Below are 11,855 nucleotides of genomic sequence, written 5' to 3' on the forward strand. Positions count from 1 at the left end.
TTGCTGAATTACATTTAACCTCTAAGTCGTTTTCCTGACCATGGTAGATCAATCACAGATCTATCCTTCCAGGAACTATTTTTTGGGCCCACTTATGCTGGACTGAAATATTACATTAGTCATTAGGGGAGGGGTATTAAAAATAATCTTGTGACACTTTCTGATCTTGTTCACTCATATGGGCTGGTCATCTGTAAATTCAGTTTGAAATACAGTAATTTCTCTCGATTTTGTGACTTCATCTTTCATTTTAAGTTGCCTTACATTACACAGTTGCTTGCTGCTAATTCTTGTTTCTCGAGGAATTGAAGCCCTGAAATATAAGAAATGAGAAATTGAGATGGATTTTCAGTTACTGTCTGCTGGCATGTTGCGTAGGCCTAGGTGAGAAGTCTTGCCCCTGTTATCTGATGATGCAGGTAACCCAGCCATAAGATATTAGGACCCATGGGTCTATAGAAGAATAATGTCTTTTAGATATCATAGTAGCACAATTGGAGTATAATATGTAGGAATGCATCAGAAATATGTAGAAAAACAGTTTGGGACCAGTGAGTTAAAACAATAAATAGAGCATCAGAGTAAAATCTCTTAGAGATTAGAGGAAAACAACATTGATTTTTAAAAATGTGAATTCAGAAGACCATGAACACTTAGAAGGCATCACAAGTTTATACCGAAGACATTGCATTGATACTTTTTATATTCTAATATATATTATAAACCTAATTTTTTATATTCCAATTCTATTTATTGGAATAAATAAATATCAATTTATTTATCAAATTATCAATTGATTCTAGTAAGTTTCACTGTGTGAAATATAAATTCAGCACATATAAATATAAAATATATAACTAAATATAATATAATAAAATGGCACATGTTTTGCATTGCTCTGTTTTGGTTAGGGAATCAAAAGCAACTCTGTTTTAAAGTATTTTTCCATTATCTCTACCTCAGTGTTTGATAGAGTTAGACTTAAACCTTTAACTTTTGTAGATTTACAGACTGGAGGCAAGAGGAAACATTACAAATTTAAGGCCTAATAACAAGGAGAAACATATGGATTTCTCCTGGAGCTATGAAAATATTTGGTGATAGAAAGGCAGTAGTCTAAGTTCCTGCCTGGTTGGTAGGTAGACAGGCCAGGACATTAGGTAATCATGCATATGAACAATTTTTTCACTTTCTTGGCTTTAGCTACTTTTGAAATGGTAGGGATAATAAACAATTATATTTTGATAAAAACCTTCCAGTCTGAAAAGTTCTGTCTGAAATATTCATTTTTATTTTTTTGAGAGAAACTTTTTATTTTTTTTTAATTTAATTTAATTTTATTTGTGAACATACTGTACAGAGGAGTTACAATTACATGGGCAGGATAATGCGTACATTTCTTACCAAGCATTGCAGCCTCCTCCTTTGTTTACCCTTCACATCCCTTCCCAGCCTCCCCCATACCCCCCCAATCCCAATCTTTCTCCTCCCCCCCTTCCACCCCCCCCCCCCGCACCGACGTTGTAAAGCTAGTTTTGGACATGACAACTTGTACTTCTCATTGTTGCAACAGGTCCACCTGTGTCATTAAACAACTGGTTTTCCCCATCTCCTCCACAAGTTATACTGACATCAAATATAGTGAAAGCAGAGGTTATACTGTGGGGGAGGGATATACATATGATCCCTTGGAACTAACATTTATTTTGTTCAAGTAAGACAATTTACGCAATCAGGGTAAGACATTCTGGTTGGTCTGATCCTACATGGAAAAAGGGTAAAGTGTCAGGTAGACATTTGTGCCAATGAGACCTCATTTGGGAAAATTTCAGCTGCAGAAGTTTACAAGTAGCTCTTTGAATCCATTAGCTACACAGAGCAAACTCAGTTGAATAAATAAGTACTTGAAAAAGCCATCCCCTTTGGACCTAGCTAAAAATGCTTCAAAGTATGATTAAACTAAAATGAAAACGATTTAAAATAGTCATTGACAAAAAAAATACAAACGTGAGCAATCAACTGAACAATATAATTATTTTCCATTATACACAGAATTTTAGGGAAATAAGATCAGTAAAATTGTTAGGAACAATAAGGTTTCCTTGTTACAAACAGGCACCCAAGGATATAATCCTGTATAAATATTGCATCATTAACTACCTAAATTTAGAAGACATTACATGCTTTAGCAGCACATGTACCCAAATTACACCAATACAGAGATTAACATGGCAATTGCAAAGGATGATATGAAAATCTGTGAATTATTCCAGATTTTTCATTCTTCAGATGCAAGAAATGAAAAACAATTATTAAAAAGTTGATTACAAAATTAGAAATGTAACAATAAATGTAATTCATATAAATAAAAGTTTGACATCAGTGTATTAAATCTTCACATTAGAAAGGCCTTTACATAGCATAATCGTTATAAAACTTTTAAAATTAGACAACATTGTCATTTTATTCCAATGAAATATACTATAAGTACCTAGTAAAAAAGGAATCTTAAACTGTTTTGGTATGATATGCAATTTGAAAGGACACATTTATTAATGAACCTATATATTATAAAACAATGTAGAATTCAAAGTCTTTTATCTAGGAAAGAAGAAAATAGATTATGGGCATTATACAAACAGAATACAGAATATTTTAAAGTATAATTTTTCTCATAAGCACCAGAAATATCTTTAGTTTCTTTAGTACTCATTTCAACAGATAAATTAAAATTATTTCTGAATAAAAAAAGCAAAAACTCGAGGGGGTCAAAGATGGTGATGGGGAAGTAGGGGAATGCCACAGCTCTCCCCAACCAAAAAGAGAGTTTGAGTTCCAACGTTTAATCTCCCCAAGAGACCGACAACAAAAAAAATCAACATCCAGAGAAAAACAGGAGTTGAAAAGAAGAATTTCACAACAGAGAAGCTTGAAGACGTCTCCCCCAACGTCTATTGGTCACAAAGCAGCGTGCCAAGCCATGGCCAGCCCAGCCTGGTGGGAGCTGCCGGTGGCCCAGAGACACAGGGAGTTGTCTGCAGATCACCCGTACCAAAGACCCCTGGGGTATCAGTGTCAGACTGGCTGATCCTGATGAATGAAGAAACCTCTGAGCAGGGAACTTACACAAAGATCCCACCTCTTCCCCTCACTCTCCATTGGAGCAGAGAGGGTCCATCCCACCAAAGCCACTCAGCCCCATGGCAGGAACTTCAGAGATACATGAGATGCCCACAGAAGACCAGAGCAGAACTGAGAGGAACTGGTGCTGATCCAGAGATCGCAAACAGAGACAAACCCCAGCAATCAGAACCTGCACAGAGGCCCCTCCCCACCCCTCTGGTGGACGCCGGAGGCCCATCCCGTGGAGTGGACCCAAACAGTGTCAAAGGAGGCCGTGACAGAATAGAAACACACAGAGCCACCACCTCTCAGCCTAGCCCACAACCACCTCAATTGAACTCTGACTGCAATGGCAACCAACAACCTACATCACACAGAAACAACTAGCTCCAGGGTGAGTACCCCGCAGGGGACACTGTATTCCTCAAGGGAGACCAGAGCTGGTGGGAATCCCCAGACCCCCTACCCCAAAACCTGCACCACAGGACCCATTAAAACTAGAAACTTTTCAAGAGCTCCACCCGCCCATTGATCACACTCAGCTGGCCAGGCTAGAACAAGAGAGACCCTGGAAGGAAGCTTAAATGCCCAAGCCTGGAACAGCGCCACTGGGTCAAGACACCCAACGGTGGAAGAAATTTGAACTGTGTACTCAAAGCTGTGTAATCTAGGTGGGATACACAGCAGCACAGGTCCAACAAGTGTGCCCAGGCTGGGGTCTGGGACCAGGCCTGGGTATCTGGTGCCTGTGCAACATAACCAACTCCTCCCAACTGAAATCAGAAGCTGAGCATACACCTCAGCAGAAGGGAGAAAAACAGGGAACTGCACTCCTGGTAATCATGCCTGTGACAGCAAAAGATGCGGGGGGTTCAGGACAAGAGAAGCCCAAACTTCACAAGAACCTGACCCATGTATTCTAGGCTAGGAATTGAACAACACAGGCCTCCAGCAACCGATAATAGTCAGGAGCTCAGGCTGGTAAGGTGCTCAGCAGTACAGTGCTTGCAAGAGGCCCTGGATCTGATTCCTCAGCAAAACATAAGCAGAAAGGGCCAGATGTGGTGCTTTGGGTCAAATGGTAGGGTGCCAGCCCTGAGCTGAAGTGCTGAGGGACAGCACCCAAGACCAGAGATCAAGCCCACAAATAGCCAAAAAAGTAAACCATAACAAAACATCAGGAGACCATAGCAGACTCCAGCATCTGGGAGAGTACATCCAGCACATCCGAACTTGCCAAGAGCACCTTTAGGAACAAACAGGAGCAGTCTAGGCTGCTCAACCCTTCTAAAGTCAGGAACTGCCAGTGATCTACAGCAGAGCGCCGAGAACCCTCTGTGGGTCAGACCAGCAGCTGGAGGTCGGCCCCCAACAGAACCGAGATCAGGTACAGAGTCTCTCTACCAGCACAGAAACAGTAACCAAGCAAAGACAGACACCTATTGACCAAAACAAAATTTCAGATTAGTCTGCAATAATCCCTGAATAACCATTAGAAAATCACAGAGAAATATTACAAGGTTTATCAACACCTAGGATAGCAAGCTATCTCTAAAAGCCAGCAGCAACCCAGGGGAGAGCCCCACAGGGAGCGAAGCAGGAATGGAAGACAAACACTACATCCAAGACATGCTGGAGGCAATGACTCAAGAAATAAAGTGAGAAATAGACCAGAAGTTGAAAGAACACCAGGTCGAAATACCAAAAGAGGTGCAGGACATCAAACAGGAGATGTATGCAAAAATAGAGGTAGCACACACCTCACTAAGCCATGAGATAAGTGACAAAATAGAGGCAGTACACACCTCATTAAGAGGTGAGGTTAGTATTTTGAAAACCAACATTGAATCCATTGAAATCAAAATGAGTCCATTTCCTCCATGCAAACCACAATGGAAGACACAGTTAACAGAGTGAACAAAATGTAATACAGAAGACAGAATACATCAACTGGAACAAAAAATGACAGATATGGAAAAATCACTTAAATTATACCAAAGGGAAATTCAAGGGCAAGCAGATAGTGCCAAGAAATTTAACCTTCATATACGAAGGTAAGGAATATCAAAGCAAGGGATTGCAACACCTATTTCACAAGATAATCGGTGGAAATTTTCCCCATCTGAAAAAAGAACATCTTACCCACATAACAGAAGCATATAGAACACCTAACAAGCAGGATCCCAGGAGAAACACTTATAGACACATTATAGAATAAATGATAGATCTGAATGATAAGGAAACAATCTTGCATGCAGCAAAAATGAAGAAGGAGCCATACTACTATAGGAAAAATATTAGAATCACTACAGATCTCTCCACACAAACACTGAACGCAAGAAAGGCCTGGGAAAGTACTCCATGAGCCCTGAGAGCCAATAACTGCCAACCCAGACTGATATACTCAGAAAAGCTAGCATTCACATTCGATGGAGAACTGAAAATTTTTAATAGCAAAGAAAAACTAAATTAATACATAAACATTAAGCCAGCATTACAAAGACTACTAAGAGGTTGAACACAACCTGAGAAAAGCAACCAGGAACAGGGACCTGCACCCAGACAGGCATTAATAGAAGTCTATCTGAGCAAGGACAGAGGAAAGGAAAGATGAAAAACAGTGAACATAATGCATCTCTCTATACTATCACTTTTGCAGCATTATTTACCATAGCTAAGATATGGAACCAACCCAGATGCCCCTCAGTAGATGAATGGATCAAGAAAATGCGGTATATATACACAATGGAATTCTATGCCTCCATCAGAAAGAATGACATTGCCCCATTTGTTAGGAAATGGAAAAACTTGGAAAAAATTATATTAAGTGAAGTAAGCCAGGCCCAAAGAAATGTAGGTCCCATGGTTTCCCTTATTGGTAATATCTAGTAGATGTATGAGTTAAGCGGAAAAGGTCAGATAACGTGATGGCAGGAAAATGAACCCTTAGATATGTATTTTAATGTTTTTTTTTTCTTTCATGCATGTGTTACTAATGCATTTATAAGATTATCTCTTTGTGGCTTTGTATGTCCCTCCCCCACAGTATAACACCTGCTTTCACTATATTTGATGTCAGTATAACTTGTGGAGGAGAAGGGGAAAAACCAGTTGTTTAAGCATACAGGTGGACCTGTTGCAACAATGAGAAATACAAGTTGTCATGTCCAAAATGAGCTTTACAACGTCGGTGCGGGTGGGGGGGTGAAAGGGGGGGGAAGGAGAAGGATTGGGATTGGGGGGGAGGGGGGAGGCTGGGAAGGGATGTGAAGGGTAAACAAAGGAGGAGGCTGCAATGCTTGGTAAGAAATGTACGCATTATCCTGCCCATGTAATTGTAACCTCTCTGTACAGTATGTTCACAAATAAAATTAAATTAAATTAAAAAAAAAGATTAACGGGCTTACTTCACCAATCAAAAGAAAAATAACTGCAGTTTGGATCCTAAAACATGACCCATCCATCTGTTGCCTCCAGGAGACCCACCTCTAAGCCAAACATGCAAACAAACTCAGAGAGAAGGGTTGGAAAAAGATCTACCATTCAAATGCACCTAGTAAGAATGCAGGCGTAGCAATCCTTATATCTGACAAAATAAACTTGTCATTAAATTCATTACAATGTCAAACCATCCCTGCATCTCTGGGATGAAGCCTGCCTGCTCATAGTGTATGATTTTTTTAATGTGTTTCTGGATTCTTTTAGCTAGAATCTTGTTAAGGATCTTTGCACCTGTGTTCATCAAGGAAATTGGCCTGTAATTCTCCTTTTTGGTTGGGTCTTTGCCTGGTTTGGGGATGAGTGTGATATTGGCTTGGTAGAATGAGTTTGGGATAGCTCTCTCCTTCTCTGTTTCTCTGAAGAGCTTGAGGAGTGTGGGTATTAGTTCTTCTTTAAAGGTCTTATAGAATTCTGCTATGAATCCATCTGGTCCTGGGCTTTTTTGGTTGGAAGACTTTTGATAGCTTCTTGTATCTTGTTGTAGGATATTGGTTTATTTAATTGGTTTCTTCTTTGCTCAGTTTGGGCAACTTGGATTTCTCTAAAAAGGAATCAATATCTGCCAGGTTTTCTTCCTTTAGAGATTATAACTTTTGAAAATAGTCCATTAAGATTGTTTGGATATCTTGGGTAGTGTTATGATTTTTCCCGTGGTATCCCGAATCCTGTTAAAATGGATTTCCTCTCTTCCTTTTTTAATTAATCTTGCAAACGATCCATCAATTTTGTTTATTTTTTCAACGAACCAGCTTTTTGTTAGGTTAATTTTGGCTGTAATTTTTTTATTTTCTAATTGGTTAATCTCTGCTCTTAATTTGGTTATCTGGCTCCGTCTAGGAACTTTAGTTTCCATTTTTTCATGTTTTTCTAGCTGTTTTAATTGCAACATGAGATTATTTACTTGGTCTGTCTCCATTTTCTTGATGTGGGCACTGATGGCAATAAATTTGTCCATCAGGACTGCTTTTGTTGTGTCCCACAAGTTTGTTTGAGAGATTTTTTTCATTTTCATTGAGTTGTAGGAAATGTTTTATTTCTTCTCTGATCTCTTCCATTACCCAGGCATTGCTAAGGAGTGTGCTGTTCAATTTGCATGTATTAGAGAAATTTCTGCGGTATGCTTTACTGGCTTGATTCCACCATGGTCAGATAGGATACAGGGGATTATGTCATCCCTTTGTATTTGCTTAAGTTTCTTGCATGAAGTATGATATGGTCTATTTTGGAGAAAGTTCCATGAGCTGCTGAGAAGAATGTGTACTGTGTTGTTTTACGGTGAAATACTCGGTATATGTCAGTTACTTCCGCTTGAAGTATGGCCTCACTTAATTTGGTAGCTTCTTTGCCAATCCTCTGGTTGGTAAGCCTGTCCTTTGGTGAGAGCAGTGTGTTGAAGTCTCCTAGTATTATCGTATTGGGATCTATTTTATTCTGTAAGTCAATAAATGTAATCCAACACATCAACAGAGCCAAGGTCAAGAATCACATGATTTAGCATTACCCTGCCCATGTAATTGTAACTCCTCTGTACAGTATGTTCACAAATAAAATTAAATTAAATTAAAAAAAAAGAATCACATGATTTTTGCCACAGATGCAGAAAAGGCCTTTGATAAAATTCAACATTCATTCATGCTAAAGGCTCTGGAGAAAACAGAAATAGAAGGAACATTTCTTAAAACAATAAAACCATTTATGACAGACCAATAGCCAATATTATATTTAATGGGGAAAAGCTACAACCAATTCTCCTAAAATCATGAAGAAGGCAAGGATGCCCACTGTCTCCACTGCTCTTCAATATAGTCCTGGAACCCTTAGCCAGGTCAATAAGGCAAAAAAAAAAATACATGAAAGGGATCCGCATAGGGAAAGAAGAGGTTAAACTATTCCTTTTTGCAGTCAACATGATACTATACTTTCATGATCCCAAAAACTCCATCCCCAAACTCTTAGAAATCATAAATCACTTCGGCAAAGTAGCAGGATACAAAATAAACCCACAAAAATCAGCTGCCTTCCTGTACACTGACAATGTACAAGAAGAGAGGGAAATAAAGGGAATAACCCTATTCACAATAACCTCCCCCAAAATAAAATATTTAGGAATTAACCTAACCAAAGATGTAAAAGGACTATTTAATGAAAATTATAAAAAGATAAAGAAAGAAATTTCAGAAGACACTAGGAAATGGAAAGACCTCCCACGCTCTTGGATAGGTCAATTTAATATAGTGAAGATGGCAATACTGCCAAAATTAATATACAAATTCAATGCAATTCCTATTAAAATCCTAATGATGTACATCACTGAAACACAGAAAACAGTCCAAAAATTCATATGGAACAACAAAAGACCTAGAATAGCCAAACCAATTCTAGGGAATAAAGACAAAATGGGAGGGATATCCATGCTGCACTTCAAACTATACTACAGAGCTATAATAACAAAGACAGCATGGTACTGGCACAAAAACAGACCCGAAGACCAATGGAACAGAATAGAAGATCCAGAAATAAATCCACAGGCCTAGAGCCAGATGATATTAGACAAAGGAGCCAAAGACATACAATGGAAGAAACACAGCCTCTTCAACCACTAGTGCTGGAAAAACTGGGCTGCCACATGCAGAAAACTAAAAGTGGACCCCAGCCTATCACCATGAAGCAACATCAACTCAAAATAGATTAAAGATCTTAACATTAAAACTGAATCTCTGAAACTACTGCAGGACAGAGTAGGAGAGACACTTGAACTAATAGGCACAGGAAGGTACTTCCTGAACAGAGTCCCAGGATCACAACAAATTGGGGAGAGACTCAACACATGCGACTACTTTAAAATAAAAAGCTTCTGCACAGCTAAATCTATTGCAACCAAGCTAAAAAGACAAATAACTAATTGGGAAAAAATATTTACCAGCAACATATCAGACAAGGGGTTAACATCCTGTATATACAGGGAACTCAAGAAACTAACCCTCCTAAACCTAACAAATCAATTACTAAATGGGCAAGGGAAGTAAAGAGGGACTTTGCAGAGGAAGAAATAAAAATGGCAAAGAAACACATGAGGAAATGTTCATCATCCCTGGTGATGAAGGAAATGCAAATAAAGACAACCATGAGATACCACCTTACCCCAGTCAGAATGTCTGACATCCTCAAGTCAGCCAACGACAATTGCTGGAGGGGATGTGGAGAAAGAGGAACACTATTACACTTTGGTGGGAATGTACACTTATACAACCACTTTGGAAAGCACTCTGGAGGGTCCTTAGAAAGATAAAGATTGATCTCCCTTATAACCCAGTCATACCACTTTTAGGCATCTACCCTGAACAACAGGAACCAATATACAATGACACGTGCACCTCAATGTTTATTGCAGCACTGTTCACAATAGCTAGTATATGGAAACAACCCAGATGCAGCACCACAGATGAATGTATCCAAAAATTATGGTATCTACAAACAATGGAATATTATGCAGCCATTAGAAATGACAAAATAATGGCATTTGCAGGGAAATGGATGGAGCTAGAAGGTGATCATGTTGAGCAAGGTAAGCCAAGAGCAAAGAGACAAACGGTACATGGTCTTCCTTATAAGTGGATGCTAAATCCAAAATGTTAGGTGATACGACAAAATTAACAGGCTTAAGAAAGAAAGAACTCCCACACATCTGGTCGAAACACTACTAAATATCCCCATACTGCTGATCACATGTATGTTGTATTGTGTACACCGTTATATGTTATAGAATGTGATAGACAATTTCCTCCAGGAAAGTTAGAATGAACTTATGACTTTAAATGAGCATCATTATTTCACAATACTGTGAAATTTGGGAAGTTATGTAATCACTTAATCACAATTAAAAAAAAAGAACCTCAGGGAAGTAAGGAAGGAAGGGATGGTATGGGGAAAACAATAGAGGGGGTTACAATGTTCAATAGGAAGTGTACTCATTACCTTGCTCATGTAACTGTAACCCTCTGTATAGTATCTGTACAATAAAAAATTAAAAAAAGATCCAATCAACAGTAAAAAAATAAACTAAAATCAATACAAAAAGACAAGGATGGACACTACATATTAATACAGGGAACAATACAAGAGGAGGATATTACCATCATCTACCTATCATTCCCCAAACATCGGTGCACCCAAATATGTTAAGCAAATACTCTCAAACTTACAGAATAAAATAGATCCAATATGATAATACTAGGAGACTTTTAACACCCCACTCTCACCAAAGGACAGGTCTACCAACCAGAGTATTGGCAAAGAAGCTATCGAATTAATGAGGCCATACTTCAAGCAGAACTGACATTTACCAAGTATTTCACCCTAAAAACAACACAGTACACATTCTTCTCAGAACCTCATGGTACTTTCTCCAAAATAGACCATATAATAGTTCATGCAATAAACTTAAGCAAATTCAAGGAGATTGACATAATCCCCTGTATCCTATCTGACCATAGTGGAATCAAGCTAGTTCTCAATAACAAAACATACTGCAGAAATTACTCAAATACATGGAAATTGAACAGCTCACTTCAAAGCAATGCCTGGGTAATGGAAGTGATTAAAGAAGAAATTAAAAAATTCCTACAACTCAATGAAAATGAAAATACCTCTCAAAAACCTTTTGGGACACAGCAAAAGCAGTCCTGATGGACAAATTTATTGCCATCAGTGCCCACATCAAGAAAATAGAGACAGACCAAGAAAATAATCTCATGTTGCAATTAAAACAGGTAGAAAAACATGAAAAAATGGAACCTAAAGTTACTAAACAGAGCCAGATAACCAAACTAAGAGCGGAGATTATTGAAATAGAGAATTGGAGAATCATAGCCAAAATTAACCAAACAAAAAGCTGGTTGAAAACATAAATAAAATTGATAGATATTTGGCAAGATTAATTTAAAAAAGAAGAGAGGAAACCCATTTTAACAGGATTAGGGATGCCACGGGAAAAATCACAACATGTACCCAAGATGCCCAAACAATTTTAACAGACTACTGTGAAAAGTTATACCCTCTAAAAAAAGAAAACCTGGCAGAAATGGATGCATTTTCAGAGAAATACAAGTTTCCCAAATTGAGCAAGGAAGAAGTAAATCAATTAAATAAGCCAATATCCTACAAGGAGATATATGAAGCAATCCGAGGTCTTCCAACAACAAAAAAAGCCCAGGACCAGATGGATTCGCAAC

General features: G+C 38.4%; 1 pseudogene; it reads left to right on the plus strand.

The window, feature by feature from the left end:
- The first annotated feature begins 2,180 nt into the window (after positions 1 to 2,180).
- On the plus strand, positions 2,181 to 2,279 carry LOC138836681 (U6 spliceosomal RNA; annotated as a pseudogene).
- Positions 2,280 to 11,855: the final 9,576 nt, after the last annotated feature.

This window comes from Dipodomys merriami, unplaced genomic scaffold (assembly GCF_024711535.1).
Source record: "Dipodomys merriami isolate MVZ:Mamm:240054 unplaced genomic scaffold, mDipMer1.0.p SCAF_2503, whole genome shotgun sequence".
NCBI lineage: Eukaryota > Metazoa > Chordata > Mammalia > Rodentia > Heteromyidae > Dipodomys > Dipodomys merriami.